The sequence below is a fragment of the Barbus barbus genome (genome assembly GCF_936440315.1).
Source record: "Barbus barbus genome assembly, chromosome: 1".
NCBI classification, from domain to species: Eukaryota; Metazoa; Chordata; class Actinopteri; order Cypriniformes; family Cyprinidae; genus Barbus; species Barbus barbus.
The window spans coordinates 14,007,047-14,034,911 of record NC_136729.1 but is presented as its reverse complement, the minus strand read 5'-3'; the positions used below and the strand labels follow the sequence as shown (position 1 = coordinate 14,034,911).

The following is a 27,865-nucleotide window of genomic DNA, read 5'->3' as shown; positions in this document are numbered from 1 at the left end:
AGAGGACAGTAGCGTCCCGATGACTACAATAGCCTTCACACATTTAAGAGCACACATCACACTGCAGTTTCAGAACAATTCCTTACACATTATGCATAATGCAAATGCACTACCATTCAAAAGTTTGGGTTTTTGAAAAAAAGTCACTTATACTCAGCAAGGCTACATTTATTTGATTAAAAATGTAACACAAACAGTATTATTGAAACGCATCATTATAATTAAAACAAAAGTTTTCTATTTAAATTTATTTTAAAATGTAACTTATTCCTGTGATGACAAAGCTGAATTAATCCAGTCTTAGTGTCACATGATCCTTCAGGAATTTTTCTAATATAGGGTGACCATACGGGCCATTTTTATGGGACGCGTCCTTGCCAGGATTTATATATTGCCTAAAATAGATAAATCACCTTTGTGTCTTTTTTGATCGATGTGCAGCGACGCTTCAAGTCAAATGAACGAACAAACACATGCGCATATTTGCATCACTTTGATTGTTCTCTGTAGATCTCACCTTCTCATCCGCAGCACCACGATTGGTCGATTATGTACAATACCTGCATGTCCTGTATGAACAGCACATATGGCCACCCTATTCTAATATGCTGATTTGGTGCTCAAGAAACATTTCTCACAGCTGAAAACAGTTGTGCTACTGTGAAAACCGTGATACCTTCTTACAGGACTCAGTGATTAGTTTCTTTCAAAGAAAAAAAAAATCATACTAATGACCCCAAACTGAGTTAATTTATAAAACAATAATGTGTATGTTCAAAAACTGATTTAATTAGCGCATTAAATAAAGACAGTATGTGATATATTACGGTAATATTAAGTGATGTGTCCATACACACAACAATCTCATAGCCAAAAACCACCCCAAGTCCATTTCCATTCCTTATATGGCAAACAGATTTAAAACTCAATTACTAATGTGTAAAACACAAAGTTAATGAGAAAGTCAAGTTAAAGAGGAACGGCATAATTTCAAAATGGCAAAAATTAAAAATGTATTATAATAACAAATCTCACTGAACTCTTTTTATGCATCTATCCACTGCATTAACAACAGAAATATTGCGTGAATTAATTGCTGTGCTCTTTGTGTTGCAGAAAAAGCAGCAGTGTCTAACACATGTAGTACCAGTGTTTTTGAGGTGAAAAGTTCAGGGCTAGAGAGAACACCCGTCAGATTTAGGGAAAGGGGTCAGTAGGTGTGGCATTGAAGCTGGCATCAGCAAAAATGCCCAGTGGCCCAAGGGTGGTAAAAATCACAAAGATCCAGAGGAAGAGTCGATCAACCACCATGGCAACATACTGCCAATCCTCCTTTAACTGAGGCAGACAGGAAGAGGAAGAGAAAGTAGAGAAAGAAAAAAAGGAAAAATGAAAAGATGAAGGTGATGGCAAACAGTGAAACCTAAGGGAACATCAAGATTTACAGAGCTCTGACACACAGACAGAAGCAGGAAAAGTAACCAATAATTCTGGCACAATTGGCTATAGTTATGATTCTAAATCACTTACAGCCTCGTAATCTTTCTCTGCCTGCAGCTGCTCTACGATGTAAGTGATGGCCTCCCCAGCTGCCTTGAGATCTGGAGGAAGGGTGAGGTAATGACTGGGGCCATCAATGAACTTCCTCAGGTCGGTGCACAGACCATCAGGCTGGTACCTGCACCACAGGGAATGGAGGAGGAATATCACTGTACATTACAACACCTATATTAAATTCAGAACATGCTTGGCATTATTTTGTATGTGTACTGCCTAGAAACATACTTCCATATAAACATGCAAATGCTTATGAGAATGCTTAACCAATGCATTGCAAGCTTAAGTTGCCAATGAACATTCTTACGGTACATACTTAAAGGAATAGTTCACCTTCAGTTGCTGGTCCCCATTGACATCCATAGTATGAGAAAAAAAAAAAAAAACACCCACTATGCCAGTCAATGGGGACCAGCCAATTGAAGGTGAATTATCACTTTAATGGTGGTGATAGTTACCTTCAAATGTCTGTACAAATAAACCAGAAATGCTCTGTTCAATATGAAACATATTCTTATGTCATTAGCAACACCACGGTCATGGGTTTGATTCCCCGGAAATGCATCAACTGAATAAATATAAACCGTGAATGCAATGTAAGTTGCTTTGGATAAAAGCATCTGCCAAATGCAGAAATGTAATATAAAATATAATGGCGAAACTTGTTATTGTCCTTATACTAGTATACTGTAATTTTTACAACTGTAAGTTGTAAATAAAACAAAGATTGTTTTCTAAAAATCAACAAAAAAAAAGTCTTGATATAAACTTGATATAAATTTCTGAATGAAAACTGTTTCAAAGGAAAATCTACACCATTTTTTTTTATAGTATAACTTAAAACATTCTGTCATCATTTACTCACCTTCATGTCTTTCCAAACCTGTATGAGTTTAAACTCTAAATGAGTTTCCGTTCTTAGTGATTTTTATTATATGGACAAAATATACATTGGAAGTTATCGCAACCAACATTCTTTAAAACATATGCTTTTGTGTTATGCAGAAAAAAGAAATTTGTACAGGTTGGAACCACATGAGTGACAAAATTGTAATCCTTTTTTTTTCTCTCCGATGTATAAAGTTATTGTGATGTATAGCTGAGGGAAACAGCTTCTTGAATAAGAAAAAAAAAATCAGGGTGGGATTTAATTTGGTCCATTGGGAATTAACTATAGATTGCTGGATCGTTGTCATGTGCTATTGCTGCAATCATATGTGAGTGTCTTGGAGGTGAGAGTTTATCGTCTCACCCTTGCACTTGTGAATACGTCATCGGCGGAAGATGTTGTTGAGGGGAAGTGAAACTTATTTTATTTAGGTCCTCAAGCACCCCCCCCCTTCACATTTTGGCATGGGGACATAAACAACACACACAGTTTGTTCATTTCAAGCAAAAGTGTTATGTTTTAACGTGCTGTGAAAGTGAAACAACAATTATTTGAGGCTGCCGTGATTTTTGCATGTTAAGAAGATAAAGATTATGAGGGCTCATTAATTAATGGTGTGCACAAACAAATTTCTTTATGATAAACACTGCAGTAATCCATAAAAAACACTTAAGAGTTAACCTCAGTAAATTTCTTGGACTGTATCAGAAAATTATGAACAGAGTCTGAAACCTCAAACAGCAAGTCTAAATCTGTGGAGGATCACATTACTTTGTCCTTGAGAAAAGGGTGCAAGCTTTTAAAGTCTTAGAATGCATTGGGCTGTGCGCCTTTCTTGCTGTGCGTGCACACCCACATAATCCCAAATCAGAAAAAAAAGACCACTTCCCAAAACTACTGTGTCAAGGTGACCCACGCTACTGTGTACTGCAGATCATATTCACTCAATCACTTACTTTATAATTATATAATATAATATAAACTCTTTCATTTACCAACTCACTCAATCATTCAGTCACCTACTCGGTCATTCTCTCTTTCTTTCCTTTCTCTTTTTTTCCAAATCCCTGCTTTATGCTGATGGTGTCACCACCCACCCATGAAATCCTTTCAATGTGCTGATGAAATGCGTATCACCGCTGATGTGTTGCATTCCTCTTTTGAGAATCTGTTCGCTAACATCTGGTTCATTATGAATCCCCTTTCTTTCTTGCTCTCCCACTGCCCCTCTCTTTCTCTTCATCCGTTTTCCAGATACGACACCTCCACTTCCCACCACAAGGAGTCAGTGTGACTCTTCATTCCTCACAGCTCTCGTGTCTACTTGTGAATTCAGGTGCAGGTACAGGAGCTCATTGCCGGTAGTCTGTGGTTCCCCAGTGAGCTTCAGTGACCTGAGTGGAACCCCATTAGACTGAGACATACGTTAATGCCAGGCTGAGAGCACAGCGGATTGGGAGAACAGAGCAGAGGCAAGCTTTAGCCCAGCTGAGGAGTGTGTGTTAAAACATGTGCCTACGTCTAACAGCATTAACAACATCACAGCAGATGACAGATCAAATCAAAGTGTAAAACATATTGTTAAAATTAATTTAAGCACTCATAATTAGTTTTGTTCTGCAATTAGAGCCATAAATTACCATCAGATTCATATTCAGAATGGCAAAGCTCCAATTTGTTTTACAGGATTCTGGAATCAGTGAACACAGTATTTTATCAGTCCTCCAGGGAAAAACATCACAGGCTGCAAAAACGAGAACTTTCAATGAAGAAATAAACGCTGGATTTTACAAAGTTTGCAAGGTTCAAAGTTATTCAGAGTTTATGGTATTCAAAGGTTCAGGCAAGTAGTTATATTCTCCATGAATTATTTGTTTTCTAGATTATGTCTGTGAAATAATTAAGAGTAGTTATGGACAAAGTCTACATGAATTTTCCATGAATTGCATTGAATTGATCAAAAGTGCCAGTAAATACATTTATAATTGTTAAAACATTATAAACATTATAGAAACCGTTACTGGTTTCCATTTCAAATAAATGCTGTTCATTTGAATTTTCAATTCATCAAATAATCCTGAATTATTTTTTTCTATTTCAACACTGATAATAATAATAATAATAATAATAATACATGGTTCTTGGGCACCGAATCAGCATATTATTATATGATTTCTGAAGGATCATGTGATACTGAAGACTGCAGTAATGTTGCTGAAATGCCAAATTTGCCATCACAGGAATAAACTGCATTTCGAAACATAAAATAGAAAAGAGTCGTTTTAAATTGTATTTATATTTCACAATATTAGTTTTTTTACTGTCTAATCAATGAAATAAATGCAGCCTTGACAAGCATAAGAGCTGTCTATCAAAACCATTAAACAATCATCCTTTTGAAAGGTGTGGGGTTGGTAAATTTCACATTTAAAAAGCAAACACTGGTTATATGTTGCAAGTTATGTTTTGCATATCTTGGGCAGAATAAGTTAGATGGCAATAGTCAAAAGTCTGGCGAGTGGCTGCACAGGACTGTGTTTTAAATTAATGAAACAAAAGGTCAATGGCATCCTCTGCCGGTCTTGACGATTTTTGTTGTTGTTTTTTTCCATCCCTTCGCTTCCCTCTCCCTCCTCACTCTGTACGTCAGCAGATACAGATGACTAATCAGGAAAGACTAAAATATGGTGGCAATAGTGCCAAAACATGCTATAATACCAATTAAAAAGCAAGATACCACTGCCTCATCGAATTCCTTTCTCAATTCGAATTTGAATCCCCCCCACACACACACACACACACACACACATATATATACCCCAGACGCACACAGCTCGCTAAGAGTGAAATTCCCTGGTTGAGATGATTTAAAGTGTATAAGAGAGAGAGTAAGGATTATTCAAACCCTGAGGTGTTTAACTGTGCTCACACACATACAGTGGGGTCCACGAGTCTGAGACAACAGGGAAAATGCCTCTATTTTGCATTTTTCTAATTAAACAGGCTACAGTTATCAGCAAAACAATTCCAGTTAAAATTTTAATTAAAAAATTAACATGAATTTCAGAATATCTTAGCATTTGGCATCACCCCCTTTTGCTTTAAAGCAGCAGAACTTGAACTCCACAAAAACCTAATCAAAACAAGACATTTTACAAAATAGTATGTCACATGATCGATGCCACATAATTAGTTATATGATTAGCAACCTAGAAACAGTGCGGAATCTAAAAGAGTTCATTTTTACATCCAACCATTCTTTTTTCCAAAGTCCTAAAACTTTGTCCAGGTTTAGATTTTGAATCCCAGACTTTCAAAGTGGCCTTTGACATGACTGGGGTCTTTAAATGTGTCTCCAAAGTTATCATAATAACATTACCAATTCATTACTGAATGCTTATTAGTGTACCTGTGCTCAAGTGGCATCACTATTATCCTAAGGAATCAGTTTTCTTCTCCCTTCTGTTCTAATTGACCCTTTTGACCTATGACCCTAATGATCTGTGACCTTCAGATCATCTCAGGAGCTCACCTGTGTGGTTTGGGGAAGAGGAAGTTGGTGTTATTGGGCTTGCGGATGAAGAACTCATCGGCCACTCTGTTGATGGCTTGGGTGTTCTTCTTTTTGGCAGGTTTCTCAAGAAAAAGAGGGGGTCTCCTCTTTAGGTCACAGCATCCCCAAGTATGGAGGCAACATGTGGATGAAGATCTAGAAGAAATGTAAATTTACAATCTTATAAGTTTCTACATTAAAATTCCTATACTGTAATAACAGATGTTGATTTACTCGGAATGATTGTTGAGAAAAGGTGTATGATTTTTTTTTAACTGTACATGTTTGTTATTTGTCCATCCTCTATTCACAGCAAAATGATACTTATGGAAGCAAAAACAATAATTGCTAGTGCACATTACTAATAGCATACAGTGCTTCTTAAAACAGAGTGTCGTGCAACAACAGTCGCCTAGAGATGGCGGAGTCCTCGCTTCATCTGCATGACTTCACAAAGGCTCTAAAAGAAAGCGACAGATTGCACTTGGCCAGCAACTAATCTTTCAGCCTTGCATCACACGTCTATTTTCACATGGCCTTGCTGTCATGAGTGAATGCCCTGCAAAACTGTACTGAATGTGAATAAAGAAATGTTGCTTTTTTATTATAATCTTTAGAAATGTTGTCCACTTGTGATTGGGTAGCTTTAAACGGGTGCTAATAGAAGGTATAAATGGATCACTGTGGTGTGATGAAGAGGCCACGGCTCTAATAAGTTTAAATAATGTAGAGCTCACAGCCATTAATAAAGGTTAATAATCTAACATAATAGGCTGCTTTTTGGAAAGATGCTGTTATTTTGCTGTACGCTTTCTTTGCTAAACTGAATTGTTGTCCAGTTTGAACCATTATGTATTTGTGTCTATTTTCAATTTTTATCCTTTTTTCATAAGTTTGTAATTGGCAGATTGGGGTGTTTTGGAGTGTCCGGGAATAAAAGAAAATGCAAAATGGAAACATTTTCTGCATCTGTCATTTTAACAATGTAGCCATCAATTTGTTGAAAGCAGCTGACTCCACATAATTTTCACAAAAGGATGTGTATCTCCTTACAAAATCAGAGTGACTGTGTTTTGCTAATGCTAATTTATTCTCAACTAATAAAAAAAAAATATATAATTCCATCCCACAATAAAGACAGTAACTTCATCAAGCATAATTCTAGTTTGTAGAAAGCAAATTCCTATGCTATATGAGATCTTCTGCACTGACCTTGCGCACCCAGAGGGGCATTTGATGTGTGTTGGGGGAGCTATGGTGAAGGTTGAGCACCACAACACTGAGAATGGCAGAACAGGTGACCAGGATCATGGTGAACATCAAGTAGTTGACGATAATGGGAACACCCAGAGATGTTTCTGGGACTTTGTTTGCAAGCAGAAGCAGGAAGACAGTTAAAGTCAGCAGTACGTTGATGGAGAGGCCCATCTTCTCCCCTGAAAAGAAAAGAGAGCTCCTCTTGATCTACTCACGCATACACTTACACAGAGTCTTAATGTGTTTTTTTTGTGATACGATTAATTGTACAGTATATAATGGAATTAATAGACCAGACTGTGTAAGCTGTGGAATTAGCTTGTACTAATGAGCCCTTCATGATTTGTTACACTTTTAACTGGTAGAATCGCAAGACCGAAAGATGGTTTAACTGTGCAGGTATAAACTATTTATAATGGACAATAATAGGACATTCATTAGTTCAAGGTCAACCATTTTTGTTGATGTTCATTCATTTTCTGTGCATACTGATACATCTTTAAAGTGGGTTTGATTGATTTTACCATTTGTAACAAATCCTGGCATCAGTTTCAATCAGAAAAAATAAAAACAGAGCAAAAATTCTTTACCTGCATCAGGTGGCAAGTAGAAGTTAAAAATGGCAATGATGGTGATGAGGATACAGGGCAGAATGATGTTAAACACGTAATACATGGGCTTCCTCTCGATGATCAGGTAGAAGGTGATGTCCTCATACAGGTCTTCTCGCACATTCTTCCGAGAAACCTTGTGACGAATGTGCCATTCTCCACCCTCTGGGATGAGACACCAGAAAAACAAAACCTTGTTTGTATTCGTGTACAGTTGGATACGTGGTAGAACATTACTATGATGTCATACATCATTGTCATTTTGAGTAAATTTAAGGAGTCTAAGCCAATGGGCAATTTTTTTAAACGTAACAGTTTATTGTAAAATATCACATTAAAAGTATTGCATTTATTAAAAAAAAAGAAAAGAAAAATCACATATCACACCAAAGGCTGAAATAATGTACAAAGGCTTTACAAAACTTTGTCTGAACATTTAAAAGGTTGCTGAGCATTGCTAGATGGTTTCTAGGGTGTTGCTAGGGAGAAATAGTCTATCTTGTTTAAATCTAAACTTTCTGTTGGACATGTAATACATATATTTAGATTTTATATATATATATAAAAGGCCCCCTTCCTGATTTTTTATTTTTTTGCATGTTTGTCACACTTTAATGTTTCAGATCATCAAACAAATTAAAATATTAATCAAAGATGACACAAGTAAACACAACATGCAGTTTTTGAAATAAGTTTTTTATTATGAAGGGAAAACAAAATCCAAACCCACATGGCCCTGTGTGAAAAAGTGCTTGCCCCCTAAACCTAATAACTAGTTGGGCCACCCTTAGCAGCAACAACTGCAATGAAGCGTTTGCGATAACTTACAATGAGTCTGTTACAGCACTGTGGAGGAATGTTGGCCCACTCATCTTGGCAGAATTGTTGAGGTGTGTAATTCAGCCACATTGGAGGGTTTTCGAGCATGAACCGCCTTTTTAAGGTCATGCCACAGCATCTCAATAGGATTCAGGTCAGGACTTTGACTAGGCCACTCCAAAGTCTTCATTTTGTTTTTCTTCAGCCATTCAGAGGTGGATTTGCTGGTGTGTTTTGGATCATTGTCGTGAGGCAGAACCCAAGTTCGCTTCAGCTTGATGTCACGAACAGATGGCCGGACATTGTCCTTCAGGATTTTTTGGTAGACAGCTGAATTCATGGTTCCATTTATCACAGCAAGTCTTCCAGGTCCTGAAGCAGCAAAACAGCCCCAGACCATCACACTACCACCACCATATTTGACTTTTGGTATGATGTTCTTTTTCTGAAATGCTGTGTTACTTTTACGGCAGATGTAATGGGACACACACCTTCCAAAAAGTTCAACTTTTGTCTCGTCAGTCCACAGAGTATTTTTCCAAAAGACTTGGGGATCATCAATAGGTTTTCTGGCAAAACTGAGACGAGCCTTTATGTTCTTTTTGCTCAGCAGCGGTTTTCGTCTTGGAACTCTGCCATGCAGGCCATTTTTGCCCAGTCTCTTTCTTATGGTGGAGTCATGAACACTGACCTTAAAGGATTAGTTCACTTTTAAAAAAAACTTTTTTGATAATTTACTCACCCCCATGTCATCCAAGATGTCCATGTCTTTCTTTCTTCAGTCGAAAAGAAATTAAGGTTTTTGATGAAAACATTTCTCCATAAGATGGATTTCATTGGGACCCAAACGGTTCAAGGTCCAAATGACAGTTTCTGTGCAGCTTCAAAGGGCTTTAAACGATACCAGACGATGAATAAGGGTCTTATCTAGCGAAACGATCGGTCATTTCAAAAATAATAAAAAAAAAGTTTAAGTTTTATAAGCACAAATGCTCGCCTTGCTCTGTTCTGTGATGCGCGTTCGTGACGTCACGTAATACGCAATGACGTTGAAAAGGTCATGGTTGACTTAGGCGGAAGTACCGAGTGTGGGGGGCAAACACTTTCTCACACAGGGCCATGTGGGTTTGGATTTTGTTTTCCCTTCATAAAAAAAACCCCTTCATTTAAAAACTGCATGTTGTGTTTACTTTGATTAATATTTAAATTTGTTTGATGATCTGAAACATTAAAGTGTGACAAACATGCAATAAAATTAAAAATCAGGAATGGGGGCCAACACTTTTTCACACCACTGTACAGTGCCCTCCAAAAGTATTGGAACAGTAATTCCAATTCCTTTATTTTTGCTGTAGACTTAAAACATTTGGGTTTGACATCAAATGATGAATATGAGATGAGAGATTAACATTTCAGCTTTTATTTACAGTTATTTTCATCTGGATCTGATACACAATTTAGAAGATAGCACCTTTTGTTTGAACCCACCCATTTTTCATGTTACCAAAAGTACTAGAACAGATAGAATTAACATAGATTAAAGTGAAAAAGACTTATTATTTAGTTGCAAATCCTTTGCTTTCAATAACTGCATCAAGCCTGTGACCCATTGACATCACCAAACTTTTGCATTCTTCTTTTGTGATGCTTTTCCAGGCTTTCACCGCAGCCTCTTTCAGTTTTGGGGGTTACTCCCTTCAGTCTCTTCTTTAGCAGGTAAAATGCATACTCTACAGGGTTTAAGTGTGGAGACTGACTTGGCCAGTATAAACCTTCCACTTCTTGCCCCTGATGAACTCCTTTGTTGTTTTGGCACTATGTTTTGGGTCATTATCTTGCTGCATGATGAAGGATCTCCCGATCAGTTTGGTTGCATCTTTCTGTAAATTGTCAGACAAAATATTTCTGTAGACTTCTGAGTTAATTTTGCTTCTGCCATCATGTGTTACATCATTAATGAAGATTAATGAGCCTGTCCCAGAAGAAGCGCTGAAAGCCCAAGCCATTACATTACTTGTGTAATGTGTACTATAATGTACACCTGTGTACACTGTGTTTCAGATGAGCTTGTATGTTTGGGATTATGAGCAGATCCTTTCTTTCTCCAAACTTTAGACTTTCCATCACTTTCGTCCATAAAATCAGTTCATAAAACCTTGTCCCAGAATTTTTGAGGCTCGTCTCCTATTCTTTTGCTAATGAGTGGTTTGCATCTTCTGGTGTAGCCTCTGTACTTTTGTTCATGAAGTCTTTTGCGAACAGTAGATTGTGATACCTTCACTCCTGCCCTCTGGAGGTTGTTGCTGATGTCACTAACAGTTGTTTTAGGGTCTTTCTTTACAGCTGTCACAATGTTTCTGTCATCAACTGCAGATGTTTTCCTTGATCTACCCGTTTGAGGTGTGTTACTTAGTACACCAGTGGTTTCTTTCTTCCTCAGGAGATTCCAAATGGTTGTACTTGCTATTGCCAGTGTTTGTGCAATGGTTTGATTGATTTTTCATCTTCTCTCAGCTTCACAATTGCTTGTTTTTCACCCACCTCTCTGGTTTTCATGTTGGTTACACATCTAACTAACTATAAATACAGTCTGCACGGATCTGAACCTGAACACAGACATTCAGTGCTATTTAATGTTTGAATAATCAATTAATAGGACACACCAACAAAACACACCTGTCAGTCACATGTTCCAATACTTTTGGTAACATGAAAAATGGGTGGGTTCAAACAAAAGGTGCTATCTTCTAAGTTGTGTATCAGATCCAGATGAAAATACCTGTAAATAAAAGCTGAAATGTTAATCTCTCATCTCATATTCATCTTTTGATGTCAAACCCAAATGTTTACAGTCTACAGATATATATATATATACACACACACACATACACACAGTGGTGTGAAAAAGTGTACTTTTATGCCAGATGTAATGGGACACACACCTTCCAAAAAGTTACCATTCTCTAAAAGTTTTGTCTCGTCAGTCCACAGAGTATTTTCCCAAAAGTCTTGGGGATCATCAAGATGTTTTCTGGCATTACTTTCTTTCTCATTTGTTCCTGAATTTCTTTGGATCTCAACATGATGTGTAGCTTTTGAGGATAGTTTGGTCTACTTCACTTCTTCTTCTTCTGTAAATTTTATTGGCAGCTTGCAATCATTGTGCATTACCGCCATCTACTGGTGTGACCACATTGGGACTTCATCATTCTTAAAAAAAAAAAATAAAAATAAAAAATAAAAACCTAATCATTAACATCCTATAGGATCAAGGCCCAAGCTTCAGCTGTCGCTGCGTGTTCAGCTCCTCCAGCTTCCACCTTGAGCTCCTCAACACCCAGGAAGAAAAAAAAAAAAAAAAAAAAAAAAAAAATTATATATATATATATATATATAACTAAATTCTACTTGCTAGTTGGGTTTCTTTAATAAAAGTTATAACCGCCCTAACTGTAGACTGTGTGCTGGTTATACTCAATAAATTTTCCATTGTTAAATCTTTCTTTACCGCTCTCTTCATTTTTTCCCTTTCTCTGGTGTATTGTGTACAATCTAAAAGTATGTGTTTTACATTTTCTATTACTCCACAATTTGTGCATAATCCAGTCTGATGTTTCCCTATAATATGTAATCCACTATTTAAACTTGTATGTCCCATCCTCAGTCTGGTAAACCATGTTTCCTCCTGCCTTTCCAATCCACTGATTTTACTAGCTGTAACCTCTTTGTGTATTTTATACAAATGTCTGCCTTTTACCTCCTTATCCCATCTCTCCTGCCACATTCTGTTAATTTCACGCCTCACCACTACTAGCACGCACAAATCTGGTAACCAACTCGACTTAATTTATACACGCAATTGTTCTACAGATAACATTCTGGTACAACCACTCCATATATCTGACCATTTCTTCATTACATTTACGTTACATTTTGCAACTCAGGTGCCACCATCTCCCTTACCGGTTACTTTCAGACGCAACCTACGCTCCCTTTCCCCCTCCCTTCTTTCCTCTGTAGTATCCTCCTCTCTTCCCTCGCCTACCCATTTCTCTTCTCTGGATGTAAATGCAGCCACTGACACTTTATGCTCTACCTTAACCTCTTGTCTAGACGACATCTGTCCTCTCTCCTCTAGGCCAGCACGGGCTGCTCCTTCTAACCCCTGGTTATCCGATGTTCTTCGTGAGAATCGGACCAAACTCAGAGCGGCAGAGAGAAAATGGCGCAAATCAAACAATCCGTCGGACCTGAGTAGGTATCAGTCTTTGCTTTCATCTTTCTCTACTGAAGTCCACACTGCCAAATCCTCACATTTCCACAACAAGATCACCAGCTCTCCAGACATGCGTGATCTCTTCAGAACATTTAATTCTCTCCTCTGTCCCCCTCCTCCACCTCCCACCACTTTGATAACCGCTGATGACTTTGCCTCTTTTTTCACAGACAAAACTAGAACAATCAGCAACCAGTTCTCAACTCCGCAGGACCTCCGATCAACCACATCCACCGCTCCAGCTCCCATCTTCTCCTTCTGTCCTCTCACCGAGGCAGAAGTATCCAAACTTCTCCTCTCCAGCCATCCTACAACATGTCCTCTCGACCCGATCCCCTCACATCTTCTCCAAACAATCTCTCCCACACTCTTACCGGCACTCACACACATTATCAACACATCTCTCCTCACAGGCATCTTCCCCACAGCATTCAAGCAGGCTCGGGTAACCCCACTGATCAAAAAACCTACATTAAATGCTTCTCTTTTAGATAACTACAGACCTGTCTCTCTCCTTCCATTCATAGGGAAAACACTCGAACGAGCTGTCTTCAACCAGCTCTCGCGGTTTCTTTCACAGTACAACAAGCTGGATGCTAAACAGTCAGGTTTCAGGAGTGGCCATTCAACAGAGACTGCGCTACTCTCAGTCACTGAAGCCCTGCGAACTGCAAAGGCTGATTCCAAATCATCAGTCCTCATTCTGCTGGATCTCTCTGCTGCTTTTGACACTGTCAATCATCAGATTCTCCTGTCTACACTCTCTTCACTGGGCATCACTGGAATTCCACTTCGCTGGTTTGAATCCTAGCTCACCGGTAGATCCTTCAGGGTGACCTGGGGAGGGGAGGTATCCAAACCACATCAACTGATCACTGGAGTTCCTCAGGGATCGGTTCTTGGACCCCTCCTCTTCTCCACGTACACTACATCGCTGGCTCCCATCATACATGCACATGGCTTCTCCTATCACTGCTATGCCGATGACACGCAGCTCTATCTCTCTTTTCAACCAGATGACCCAACGGTAGCTGCACGGATCTCAGGCTGCCTAGCGGACATCTCGGCATGGATGAAAGAACATCACCTACAGCTCAACCTGGCAAAGACGGAACTTCTGGTCTTCCCTGCCACTCCGACTCTACGGCATGACTTCACGATTCAGTTCGGCTCATCAATGATTACCCCATCAACTTCGGTCAGAAATCTTGGTGTAATCTTTGATGACCAGCTGACCTTCAAAGAGCACATTGCAAAGACTGCTCGTTCCTGCAGGTTTGCACTACACAACATCAGAAAGATCAGGCCCTTTCTGACAGAGCATGCTGCGCAACTTCTTGTCCAGGCCCTGGTTGTTTCTAGACTGGACTACTGCAATGCTCTTCTGGCTGGTCTGCCATCAAACGCAATCAAACCTCTACAAATGATTCAGAATGCAGCGGCACGACTGATCTTCAACGAGCCCAAAAGAGCGCATGTTACACCTCTCTTCATCTCTTTGCACTGGCTACCAGTGGCAGCTCGCATCCAGTTCAAGTCACTGATGCTTGCGTACAGATCTACCACAGGCTCTGCACCCTCCTACTTCCACTCACTATTACGAACCTACATCCCCTCCAGAAGTTTGAGATCTGCTAGTGAGCGACGCCTTGTGGTACCATCACAGAGAGGCTCAAAATCACTCTCCAGAACATTCTCGTTCACCATTCCTGGCTGGTGGAATAATCTTCCCACCCCTATCCGGAACGCCGGATCTCTGGCAACCTTCAAGCAACAACTGAAAACTCATCTCATTCGGCAGTACTTGACTTCATCCTAAACTCAAAAAAAAAAAAAAAACTTTCCCTCTATGTTTCTCTCCACCTACTAGTTTGTACTTATTTGAACAATGACTGAGATTTTGTGTTACGAGCACTTCCTCTGTCTGACTGCCTCTTCAAGATGAATCGCTTTTTGTATTCCCCAATTGTAAGTCGCTTTGGATAAAAGCGTCTGCCAAATGACTAAATGTAATGTAAATGAAATGTAAATGTAATTTTGTCCTTAATAATACTTTTAATTTCTGACCTGTTTAATTTGATATCCAGTTCAACCAGTTCTGATGTAACAGCTTCCTTCGCCAGCATGTCTGCCTTCTCGTTCCCCTCCACTCCCTTGTGTGCAGGAACCCATATAAACACTACGCTTATGCTCTGTTGATTATTTTTTGATTAATTGTTGATTAATTTCATTATTAATGGGTTGATTAATTTCATCTAGTAGATCCTGTCTACATAAAGACTTTCCACTCTGAACAGATGATCACCTTATTGGGTTTTACTTCTTCCACCCATTGTAAAGCCAGAATTATTGCTAACATTTCTGCTGTAAAAATGGCCAAATGGTCTGTTGTCCTTTTTTTAATATTAACATTATACTTTAAAATGTGGACTGCAACCCCTGTTTTCCCAGTCTGATCTTTTGATGCGTCTGTGAAAACCTGAACTGTGTCATCATAATTTATGTCAATATATTGCTGAACTTTTTGATATATCCCTGATTTAATTATATTCTTAACTTCCAAATCTACCCTGGGAGAATAAAACATCCATGGTGGGATTGTTGGTGTACTAACAGTTTTGCAACACGCAATGCTGTCAATTTCCATATCCTTTGCCTGCCTATTCCCATGCCACCCAAAACTGCATGATGGGCGCCCATTCTCCCAGCATTCTAATAACACCTGCTTTGTGGGGTGTGTTTCTTCATGACCTTGCAGATTTGTCCAGTAAGACATGGATAGTTTTAATCGCCTTAGGTCTAAAGGCATTTCTCCTACTTCTATTTGTAATGAAGGAATAGGTGTTGTCCTAAACGCACCACAGCATATTCGAAGTGTCTTGGTCTGTACTCTATCTAGTTCTTGCATTAAAGTTTTAGTTGTTGAACTATAAACTATGCTTCCATAATCAAAAACAGAACGAATCAATGCAGTATAAATCCTTTTCAGGGACATGACTGATGCTCCCCAGCTAAACCCTGCTAAACACTTCAGTATATTTATACCTTTTTTGCACTTATCTATCATTTTCTGAATGTGTATTTTAAAATTTAGCTTAACGTCAAACCATACCCCCAAATATCTTATACTATCAACTTGCTTAAGATGCTGCCCATACGGTTTAAGATCTATAGTAGGGTTCGTTCTTTTTTTGGAAAAACACATAAATTGTGTCTTTTCAATAGATAGATGAAAGCCCCACTCATATGACCACTTTTCAAACTTAACAATTTCTGATTGCATTTTAACCTTCAGATTGTGAATATTCCTTCCTCTCACCCATAATGCCCCATCATCAGCATATAATGCTCTACCCATCCTCTGATCTATTCTATTAAAAATGTCATTAATCATTATATTAAAAAGCATTGGGCTACATACGCTTCCTTGTGGAGTACCATTCTCTATTGGATATATACTTGAAAATTCCATCCCTACTCTTACCTCTATGGTTCTGTTATTTAAAAAATCTTTAATCCAGTTAAACATCCTGCCACCTATTCCCATCTTATTTAACTTAATTAAAAGCCCCTCCTTCCACAACATGTCATATGCTTTTTCAATGTCAAAAAATATAACCAAAACAGCTTCTTTACTTACTTGAGCTTTCCTGATTTCATTTTCTAGACAAATAATTGGGTCCATTGTTGTGCGTCCATTACAAAATCCACTTTGGTAAGGGGAGAGCATTCCTCTTTTTTCAATTACATATCCTAATCTTATAGTAATCATTTTCTCCATAATTTTGCATAAGTTGGATGTAAGAGCTATTGGTCTATAGCTTTTAACCTCTGTTTTATCCTTGCCAGGCTTACCTATAGGGACTACCACAGAGTGTTTCCACGTTCTAGGCAATTTCCCTTGCTCCCATATCGTATTATACAATTTTAAAACAACACTCTTAGCCACATCTGATAGCTGCTCTATCATTTTGTAACTCACCTCATCTTTCCCTGGTGAAGTACTCTTAACACCTATTAAAGCTCTTTTCAGTTCAAATAATGAGAAATTTGTATCAATTGCACATTCATTTGTGACTTTCCTCCCCAATATGCCTCTATTTTCCTCATTCATCTTTGCTCTCCACATTAACTCTTCACTGGATAGGTTCTGTGTGCTATGTACCTTAACAAATGCCCTAGCCAGTACCTCTGCCTTTTCTGCATTAGTTACTGCCTCAATGGCATTCCCTCTTATTATTGGTAATGCTAAGTCCCTTCTAATGCCTCCCATTTTCCTTATCATTCCCCATACCTCATTAACCTTGATTTCAGACCCAATATTGCTACAAAAGTCTCTCCAGTATTTTCTTTTTGCCTCACAAATTACTCTTTTAGCTTTGGCCTGTGCTTTTTTATATTCAATTAAATTATTGAATGTGTGATTTGATTTAATGACTTTAAAAGCCTTGTTCCTTGCCTTAACTGCTTCTTTGCACCCCTCTGACCACCATGGAACCATTTTCTTTTTCCTCATCCCTGTAGATTTACCTATAGTCTCCTCTGCTGATTCATACAGCATGCCAATAATCGTAGAGTTCAATTCTTCAACATCATCACCTGAATGTGACATAATCCCCATCAACTTTCCACTTGCTACCATACTATAATGTTCCCAGTTGACCTCTTTCATTTTCCATCTTGGGAACCAGCTACCTTCTAAATGTACACTTTGGTCACTCATCTTTGTGTCTACTTCACTTTGTCAGGCAGGTCCTATTTAAGTGATTTCTTGATTGTGAACAGGTGTGGCAGTAATCAGGCCTGGGTGTGGCTAGAGAAACTGAACTCTGGTGTGTTAAACCACAGTTATGTTTTAACAGGGGGTGGGGGGCAAACACTTTCTCACACAGGGCCATGTGGGTTTGGATTTTGTTTTCCCTTCATAAAAAAACCCCTTCATTTAAAAACTACATGTTGTGTTTACTTGTGTTATCTTTGATTAATATTTAAATTTGTTTGATGATCTGAAACATTAAAGTGTGACAAACATGCAAAAAAAATAAAAATCAGGAAGAGGGCCAACACTTTTTCACACCACTGTGTGTGTATATATATATATATATATACGGATGCTTTATTTATTTTTTCAGTATTTGTTTTTAATTGTAAATCGTATTTTTTGCACTGATACAGGATTACACACAATTTCGTTGTACTTTGTATAATGATAATAAATGATTCTGATTCTGCTAGGTTGTTCTACTGTAGGTCAGGGGTGTCCAATACTTCTCCCAGAAGGCTAATGTCATCTAGAAATTAGCTTGCCTGGAAGCTTTTAGTGAGTCGGAAGACCTTGATTAGCTGATTTATGTGTGTTCAATTAGACCTCTGCAGGACAGTGGCCTTCCAGAAACAGGCCTGGACACCCCTGTTCTACCGTAGGTGGTTTTAAAGTCTGTGTCGTAGACTATCTCTTGGATTTCATTTCCTCTCTTATCAAGGCCATGCTGCAGATCCACTTCTGAGGAATCATACGTATACGAGCGGAAAACCATGGTGCAATTTTGCCAGTCGAAAGGAATGTATGTCACCTGCAGATGGAGAAAAAGGTACCAACAAAGAGTTTGTGCATGTTACTGTGTGTGCTTGTCTGATGAGAATCTTTCCTCTCAGATCTTCCTTTAATCATCTCTCTTTCTTTTCACACTTGCAAAGACCAGACGGAACATCAAATGCAGCCAAACTAGAGCGAGGCCAGAAAAAAGCAGCAATACAAATGAGGAGGGGAAAAAAATTCACAAAACAAGTACAAAAGAATCAGATAGAATGAAAGAAATTCTCACTTATATGAGGTAAAGCGGACTTTTTCAACAAGAAATTCTCCCCAGCAGTGTCCTACAGTAATATATTCAGTGCAGTTGAGCTGAGTATGAACACTAGTGATTTAATGCATCATTAAACTTATGATTTTCCACTTCATTACAGTATTTAAAGGTCTCATCCATAACTTACTCTTATTACTACAGTATTTACCGAAAGGTGCTGAACATTCATCGACAAGAACAATACCGAAAAAATAAGTGCTCAAAAGAAAACATTAAAGTAATGATAATACATCTAGATTTTTTATGGCATGTTGTTAATGTTTCGCAGCACTGATTTAAGAAATTAGAATGTTATAGAGCACTTGATTTTTTATTACTGCATCATGATCTACACATTTCCTAATGTAATATTGAGTAATTCACAATATAAAAGTTCTGTTGCATTGCAGAATTTACCTTCACCCCACAGGAACTCTTGTAAAGTGCTGGTGGCGTCCACGTCACACGGCCGTTACTGTAGGCCTGCACATGGACCTGTAGCGCTACACCAAACACGCCATCATTGCTGCACACACAAACAGGGTTTTTAATGCAGATAAACTTGTATATCATTACTAAAAATGTAAACCTCAAAATTAAGGCAATTTAGATGGATACACTATAACTTTCTCCCCTGAAGGTGCAAAAGCCTGAAACCACATTGACAGTATCAGATTCAGAATGAAAGTTTGAGGAGTAAACTTTAGTTTACATGGTATAAAAGTATAAAAAAAACATATGAAGTATAAAAAACAAAGCAGGGTCATTAAGCGAATGTGTGACACTGGCTATGTGTCAATGTGTTAACTTTTCACTAATTTGTCAATGACACAAAAGGTTGACACGGCAAATACTGATAAATACAAAGACACTGATTTTAATAGTTCAGTTCACCTTTCACTCACTGCTACATAATGCTACTTTAATACATAATTTAGGTCACACTTTATTTTAAGGTCCAATTCTTGCTATTAATAAACCATTAACTATGAGTTTTCCCTCAATAAACTCCTTATTTGCTGCTTTTTAATAGATAGTAAGGTAGTTGTTAAGTTTAGGTACTGGGTAGGATTAGGGATGCAGAAAATGGTCATGCAGATATGTGCTTTATAAGTACTACTAAACGACCAATTTGTTAATAATAGGCATGCTAATAAGCAACTAGTTAATAGTGAGAATTGGTCCCTATACTAAAGTTTTAACATGATTTATAATGTAAATGTGACGGTTCGAGGAGAACAGAGGACTCAAATGCAGAGGGTAGAGGTAACCAGCAGGTTTATTCTCCGAAAAGGTGAACAAAACAAATAACACAAACAAAACAGTGCGCAAGTCTCTGGGGTAATCCAGCTCAGAGAGGAGCGAGGCAGAGATCGGCAGTCCTTCTCTCTACGCGTCCTGGGGTACAGACAAAATAGACGTGAGTAACTCCAGTGCACAACACAATCACAGAACACAAAACAATCTACTGACAACAAGGGCTGGTCAGAAGAGAAATATAAAGGAGAGGGAAAATGAGCGACAGGTGGAATAGAATCAGCTTGTGACACGCACAGCCCCACCGCCAGATCAGTGCTGATTGCGCCCGCCACGAGCTGCTGAAAAAGACATGACAACACAGACGGCAGAGGGAGCCAGGAAGGCACCCTGACCTGTGACAGTACCCCTCCCCTCAGGAACGCCTCCTGGCGTCCCCGGAGGACTCACCATGACGCCGATGGAACTGGTCGATGAGAGCGCGATCCAGAATGTCGCGAGCCGGAACCCAGCATCTCTCCTCCGGACCATAACCCTCCCAGTCTACCAGGTATTGGTGACCTCTACCCCTACGCCTGACATCAATCAGCCGCCGTACCGTATAAGCCGGTGACCCTTCAATGAGTCTGGGGGGCGGGGGGCAGAGGTCTGGGGCTGAAGGGGGGAGCGAATGACGGGTTTGATCTTAGATACATGAAAAACCGGATGAATCTTCTTAAAAGGGGGGGTTAACTTGAGTCGCACCGTCACCGGACTGAGCACCTTAGAAATTATGAATGGTCCAACGAATTTGGGTCCCAGTTTACGTGAGGGGAGTCTGAAGTGGAGGTCCTGAGAAGACAACCAAACCTTCTGACCGCACACGTAAAGTGGGGGCTTAGTACGGCGACGGTCCGCCGACGCTTTGTTCCTCTCGCCAGTCCGGATGAGGGCTTCTCTGGCGGTCCTCCAAGTACGGAGGCATCTCTGAATAAAGGCATGCGCGGACGGAACAACAGCGTCGGATTCCTGGGAGGGGAATAATGGTGGCTGGTAGCCTAAACAGCACTGGAAGGGAGACAAACCCGTAGACGAGACCGGAAGGGAGTTATGCGCGTACTCGACCATGGTTAATCTGGAACTCCAAGATGACGGTTCGGCAGACGCCACACAGCGCAGAACTCTCTCTAAGTCCTGGTTAGCACGCTCAGCCTGCCCGTTAGTCTGCGGGTGATAACCTGAGGATAAACTCGCAGTCGCCCCCAGCTGTCGACAGAATTCTGTCCAAAACTTAGACACAAACTGGGGACCCCTGTCAGAAACCACGTTCACCGGGAGGCCATGAATACGGAAAACGTGATCCAAGACAACAGTCGCTGTCTCCCTCGCTGAAGGTAATTTGGGGAGGGAAATGAAATGAGCCGCCTTAGAGAACCTGTCCACCACAGTGAGGACTACCGTCATGCCACTAGACGGGGGTAGGCCAGTGACGAAGTCCATTGCTATGTGTGACCAGGGCCGTGAAGGAACCGACAGTGGCTGGAGTAGCCCTGCTGGAGGTCGATTGGAGCCCTTCCCCGCAGCGCAAACCGGACAGGCAGACACGAACAAGCGGGCATCCCGCGCCATGGACGGCCACCAAAACCGCTGCTTGATTAACATGCTGGTACGAGTAGCTCCTGGGTGGCAAGCTAGCTTGGACGAGTGGCCCCACTGTAGGACGCTAGTTCGGACTGACTCGGGAACAAATAACAGACCCTCTGGGCATCCCGCGGGAATAGTGGTGCCACGAAGCGCCGTGCAGACCTTGGATTCCACCCCCCAAGTGACCGCCGCCACCACCCGTTCGGGAGGCAGAATGGGCACAGGGAGGATGGAACTAGCCTCAGTCTCAAAAATCCGCGACAATGCATCGGGTTTGCCATTCTTGGACCCCGGGCGGTAAGAGATGGTAAATCTAAACCTTCCGAAAAACAATGCCCAGCGAGCCTGCCGAGAATTTAGTCTCTTAGCGGTGCGGATGTATTCGAGGTTCTTGTGATCAGTCCAAACGATAAAAGGAACCCCCGTGCCCTCTAACCAGTGACGCCACTCCTCCAGTGCCAACTTGACAGCAAGTAACTCCCTATTCCCGATGTCGTAATTCCGTTCCGAGGGGGTTAAACGATGAGAAAAGAAGGCGCAGGGATGTATCCTCTCGTCCGAGGGTGATCTTTGGGATAAAATACCTCCGACCCCCACCTCTGACGCATCCACCTCCACAATGAACTGACGAGACGGGTCTGGTGTAGTTAAAATGGGAGCCGAAATGAAGCGACTCTTAAGATTCTCGAACGCAGTCTGAGCCTGCGACGACCAACTGAAACGCGTCCTAGTGGAGGTGAGATCAGTCAGAGGCAGGGCGACCTGACTAAAGTTCCGAATGAACCGCCTGTAAAAATTGGCAAACCCCAGAAATCGCTGGACCGCTCTACGACTATCTGGGGTGGGCCAATCAGCAACTGCTTCTACTTTGGCAGGATCCATCCGGATACCCTCGGGAGAGAGGATAAATCCCAGGAACGGAACCGACTGTGCGTGAAACTCGCACTTCTCAATCTTGATGAACAAACGATTCTCAAGTAGCCGCTGGAGCACTCGCCTGACGTGCTGGACATGATCGCGCTCGTTCTGGGAGAAGATCAGGATATCGTCGAGATAGACAAAAACAAACCGGTTGACCATGTCTCTGAGCACGTCATTGACGAGTGCCTGGAAAACCGCCGGGGAGTTGGAAAGCCCAAACGGCATGACCAAATACTCAAAGTGTCCCGTAGGGGTGTTAAAGGCGGTCTTCCATTCGTCCCCCTCCCTAATCCGAACTAAGTGATAAGCGTTGCGGAGGTCCAACTTCGTAAAAATGGCTGCCCCCTGCAAGAGCTCGAACGCGGATGACATCAACGGCAAAGGATAATGATTCTTCACCGTGATGTCATTCAACCCCCGATAGTCTATGCAGGGGCGCAACGAACCATCCTTCTTCCCCACGAAGAAGAACCCCGCCCCAGCAGGAGAGGAAGAGGGTCGAATGATGCCTGCTACCTGAGAATCGTGGATATATCTCTCCATGGCCTCCCTCTCAGGCCTAGACAGAGAGTATAGACGCCCCTTGGGCGGAGAAGTGCCAGGCAACAGGTCTATCGCACAGTCGTACGGGCGGTGCGGAGGCAGAGAAGAAGCTCGGGACTTACTGAACACCGCTCTCAAGTCATGGTAAGCCTCCGGTACATCCGCCAGACTCACCGGCTCCTCCTGCAACACAGAACAAGACATTAAAGGGGAAAAAGCTGCCCCCAAACACTGAGATAAACAGAAAGGGCTCCAACCCAACACGGAGTTAAGAGCCCAATCAATGTGGGGGTTGTGCTTAACCAGCCAGGTGTGTCCCAAAACCACAGGCGCGGTGGGTGAATGGATGAGGAGGAAACGAATCTCCTCAGCATGATTGCCAGAAAGTGTGAGTGTGACAAAATAGGTGACATGAGTAATCCTGGTGAGGAGGGTGCCGCAAAGTGTTCTAGCCGATATAGGCTCAGCCAGGGCCACAGACGGAAGTCTCAAGCGTGTGGCCAGCCCATAATCCATGAAATCACCCTCTGCTCCAGAGTCAATCAAAGCCACAACCTGATAAGCTGTCTCTTTAACCAGTATAGAGGCTTGAAACTCACAACGGCCGCCAGAGGGCAATTGAGTGCTAGTAACGCTCACCGTACGTGCTCCCTTGAGCGGTGAACGCCGTCTAGCTGCCGGGCACGATGCTGCCACGTGACCTGCCTCCCCGCAGTAGAGACATAGCTGGTTGTCGAGGCGATAACGCCGCTCTCTGATGGTCAACCGTGCTCTTCCGACCTGCATTGGCTCCTCCTCGGAAAAAACGAGATGTTGGAGGGGCGTGTCATTCGCCGCTCTTGACGCGACTCTAGTGACCAGCTCTGGGGAAAACCCGCTCCTCCGATGACGAGAACGGAGAGAAATCCGATTCTCTACTCTGATGGCGAGGTCGATGAGCCCATCCAGGCTCGAGGGTAATTCAAGGGAATAGATCTCATCCTTGATGTTTTCGGCCAGACCGTGAAGAAAGTGATCCCAAAGAGCTTTGTCGTTCCAGCCACAGGATGCCGCGAGTGTACGAAACTCGATAGAATAACTGGATACTGAACCCTCTCTCTGTCGTAGCAGCGTCAAGGCTCGTGCCGCCTCAGTTCCCTGAACCGAGCGATCAAACACCTTGCGTAGTTCTTCCGAGAAATTGTTAAAGGAGTAACAGCAGTCCTGCTCATTATCCCACATCGCCGTTCCCCATTCTCTCGCTTGCCCCACCAAGAGCGTGATGGTGAAGGCCACCTTAGACCGCTCCGTGGGAAAACAGGATGGCTGCAGTGAGAAAATCAGAGAGCATTGGGACAAAAAGGAGCGACATGTGTTGGGCTCACCCGAGTAAGAGGCAGGAGGATTGAGCCGTGGTTCGGCGTAACGGTTACTCCTTCCATCGGGATCGGGAGGAGGAATTGCCAAAGGAGTCGCGGGAGGGCTGGCGTGCAGCTGATCAAACCGCTCAACCAGCTGCTCGAGCTGGAGAGAGATCTCGGAATAAGCGCGGCGGGAAGCCGCAATCTCCTCCTGATGACGACCCAGAAGAACGCCCTGCTGCATCAGGGCTCGGCGCATCTCATCCTCCTCTGCTGTGTCCATAATTGGTCAGTAGATTCTGTGACGGTTCGAGGAGAACAGAGGACTCAAATGCAGAGGGTAGAGGTAACCAGCAGGTTTATTCTCCGAAAAGGTGAACAAAACAAATAACACAAACAAAACAGTGCGCAAGTCTCTGGGGTAATCCAGCTCAGAGAGGAGCGAGGCAGAGATCGGCAGTCCTTCTCTCTACGCGTCCTGGGGTACAGACAAAATAGACGTGAGTAACTCCAGTGCACAACACAATCACAGAACACAAAACAATCTACTGACAACAAGGGCTGGTCAGAAGAGAAATATAAAGGAGAGGGAAAATGAGCGACAGGTGGAATAGAATCAGCTTGTGACACGCACAGCCCCACTGCCAGATCAGTGCTGATTGCGCCCGCCACGAGCTGCTGAAAAAGACATGACAACACAGACGGCAGAGGGAGCCAGGAAGGCACCCTGACCCGTGACAGTAAAGAATTGTATTAAATTAAAAACCATGCATCATAATCCACTAGTACTCTGACTTTTGGACCCCACTCTATACTGTTCAAATGTTCATGCTCAAATGAAGTATGTTAGTTTAACAAGAATCAGTTCAGAGTTTGTAACTAAACTAAACATAAACTGCACATTCAATAATATTGCCATATTTTCTATTAGTACATAAAGTAAGAACAGATTGGAATCACTTTAAAAAAATATGGACTGTAGATTTTAGCTGCATCATTCCTTTTGAACTATTATTAGATATTGAACACTCATCAGCACTGATTATTTGGCTCTAGTTAAAGACACTCAGTAATGCTAAGAAATAAGGACTCTGCATTATGTCTCTGAGAACAATTATGGGCTTCTTAAGAAGCCCATGAGGTGCCGAATGCATTGGAGGTTTCTCTGTGCTGATACTAGCCAGAGTAGACCAGAGTACTTAAAGAAATAGCTTACCAAAAAAATAGATAAAAAAGTCATTGTACTTGCACATATTTAAATTTGGTGTCTCAGTACGCTTTCTGCCAGGTTCTGGGAAATGCCAATGGGTCTTTTTCAGCTTGTAACCCTAAGTGTGTATGTGTGTATGATTTACAATGAATAATGGCTTAGATTTCCATCCGTTCCTGACACAAAGCTATAATATGACTCAGGACACAGCATACAAAGTGTATGGACTACTACTGTATTCTGTCCTTTCAGAAGCTTGACAGCTTCTGATCATTGTTAACTTGGAGTTATTGACATGACACTGTCAAATTATGTTATTTTATCACATCTTGTATGGCTGTTTCGTAATAAATCAGAGTAATACCTGCAATTCAGATAGATTGACCATTTGAGCCCTAAACCATAGAGCACTGGTATATAATCCTCATAGGACACAAACCAGGCCTTTAAAACTTCCCATCTATTACGGTAATGGAGCTGTGGGACTTGAAGATGTCCCTCATTGAACAGTGTGTGTGATGCAGTTTGTGTGTATGTGTGTGTGTGTGTGTGTGTAGGAGTGAACGCAGGACCAGCAAGGCTGCTAGCGGATAGAGGTGTTGTTTAATTGGCTATAAAGCAGAGATGAATGAAGTAGGGAGGGTATTACACCAGCAGTGATAGGGGTTTACCTGGACATTACAGTGAGAGTGTGTGAGAAAGGAACAGACAGAGAAAGTACACTTCTCTTGACAAGCGTCACAAAAGCTTAGATAATTTCTGTTATTTCTGCTGTTCTAGCAAAAACTCAGCAACGGCTCTCAAAGATAATGTGCCCCACACTCATAGGTTCTTTGAGATAATATGTGAAGCAACACACACACACACACACACACTCGCACACAACTCACTTATTGATGAGAACAATATCAGGAAGCCACACTTTTCCAGATGGGATACGCAACACATCAATTCCCCCATAATCTTTCGGGTTCCAGGAGAGGCGATAATCGTTCCACTCCTGCAACAGCACAAAAGGTGTGTGTGTGTGTGTGTATATGTGTTCATGTGCAGATAAATTCATTGTAGAAATTATAAGTACAACCAGTTCATCATTTAATCAAATGATTTCAAATGATCTGACTTGTGTCATTAATTATACCAAATGCAATATCTCTGCACATTTGTCCATACATATTATCAACAGCATTTGCATAATTTTGCATTTTGCATTCAAAGTTACTGTATATTGATCCTAGTTCTTATTGTTAGAATTTGTCTTGTGTGGTAATTTTAGCGCAGGAAATTATGATGATAGATAACAGATAACCATTCCTCAATGCAAATAAAGCTTTATAAATTTGAATTGCGCTCAAGACGTTATTTCACAAAATGACACACAGGAGCCAGAACAAATTGCGCTGACTTACCAAGTTCATAATTACAATAGTGTTCATCTCCTCATCTTTCATGTTCTAGAACACAAAAAACATTAAACAAAATAATTCATTAATTTAATTAGTGGATGCACGTTTAGAAAGCAATGCAAGTGTGATGTTGCTTTTATACAACAGTTCAATTAATAAGAAGTTATATATTAAGTAACTCACATTTTAGCCACAGTATATGGACAAATATTTAGTTTATATTTACTCCACCAATAAGAACAATTTCAAAGAAATATCAGCAATCTGGAACCTTCAGTAGTATAAAATTAACTTTAGGATGCAATATCTTAAAGCAATTTCAGCACTATGCTATTTTGGGTAAGTTATATCATATTCAATATAGGAATCTGTGTAATATTTAGGTTGAAAATTAAATTGCTCTACCTTCATAGCAGGAGCCATAATGAATGTAAACAACACAGTAACCATCAAACACTATATTAAACTAGCATTGTATCTGTAAAACTGCTGTTTTTTTCTTGATGGTTGATGAATAAATTGGGGGATTAGGAAGAAAAACGAGCATATCTATAAATAAGGATCCCCAAATTCTCTGTCTCTGATGAGTCAAGACAAATATTGGGAACCCTGGCTGCAATGGGAGAAGTGGGTGATGGGATATGATAAGCAGACAAGGAAAAGACCTGAGACTCAATGGTCAGATCAGTACACAGTCCTGAATGCTATTTAAAACTAGTGTAGGAATGTCAGCTGTCCCAGTGTCAGTACAGAGCAC

At 41.0% G+C, this 27,865-nt stretch overlaps 1 pseudogene across 1 annotated transcript; it reads right to left on the bottom strand.

Moving 5' to 3' along the window:
* Positions 1 to 1,197: 1,197 nt before the first annotated feature.
* LOC306869891 (acetylcholine receptor subunit beta-like) lies at positions 1,198 to 27,531 on the bottom strand (annotated as a pseudogene). Its single transcript has 10 exons — positions 27,514 to 27,531; positions 27,112 to 27,156; positions 26,593 to 26,702; positions 19,226 to 19,334; positions 18,382 to 18,535; positions 7,847 to 8,032; positions 7,212 to 7,435; positions 5,979 to 6,155; positions 1,531 to 1,678; positions 1,198 to 1,338 (listed from the first exon to the last, which is right to left on the bottom strand). The product of its transcript is annotated as an acetylcholine receptor subunit beta-like (transcript).
* Positions 27,532 to 27,865: the final 334 nt, after the last annotated feature.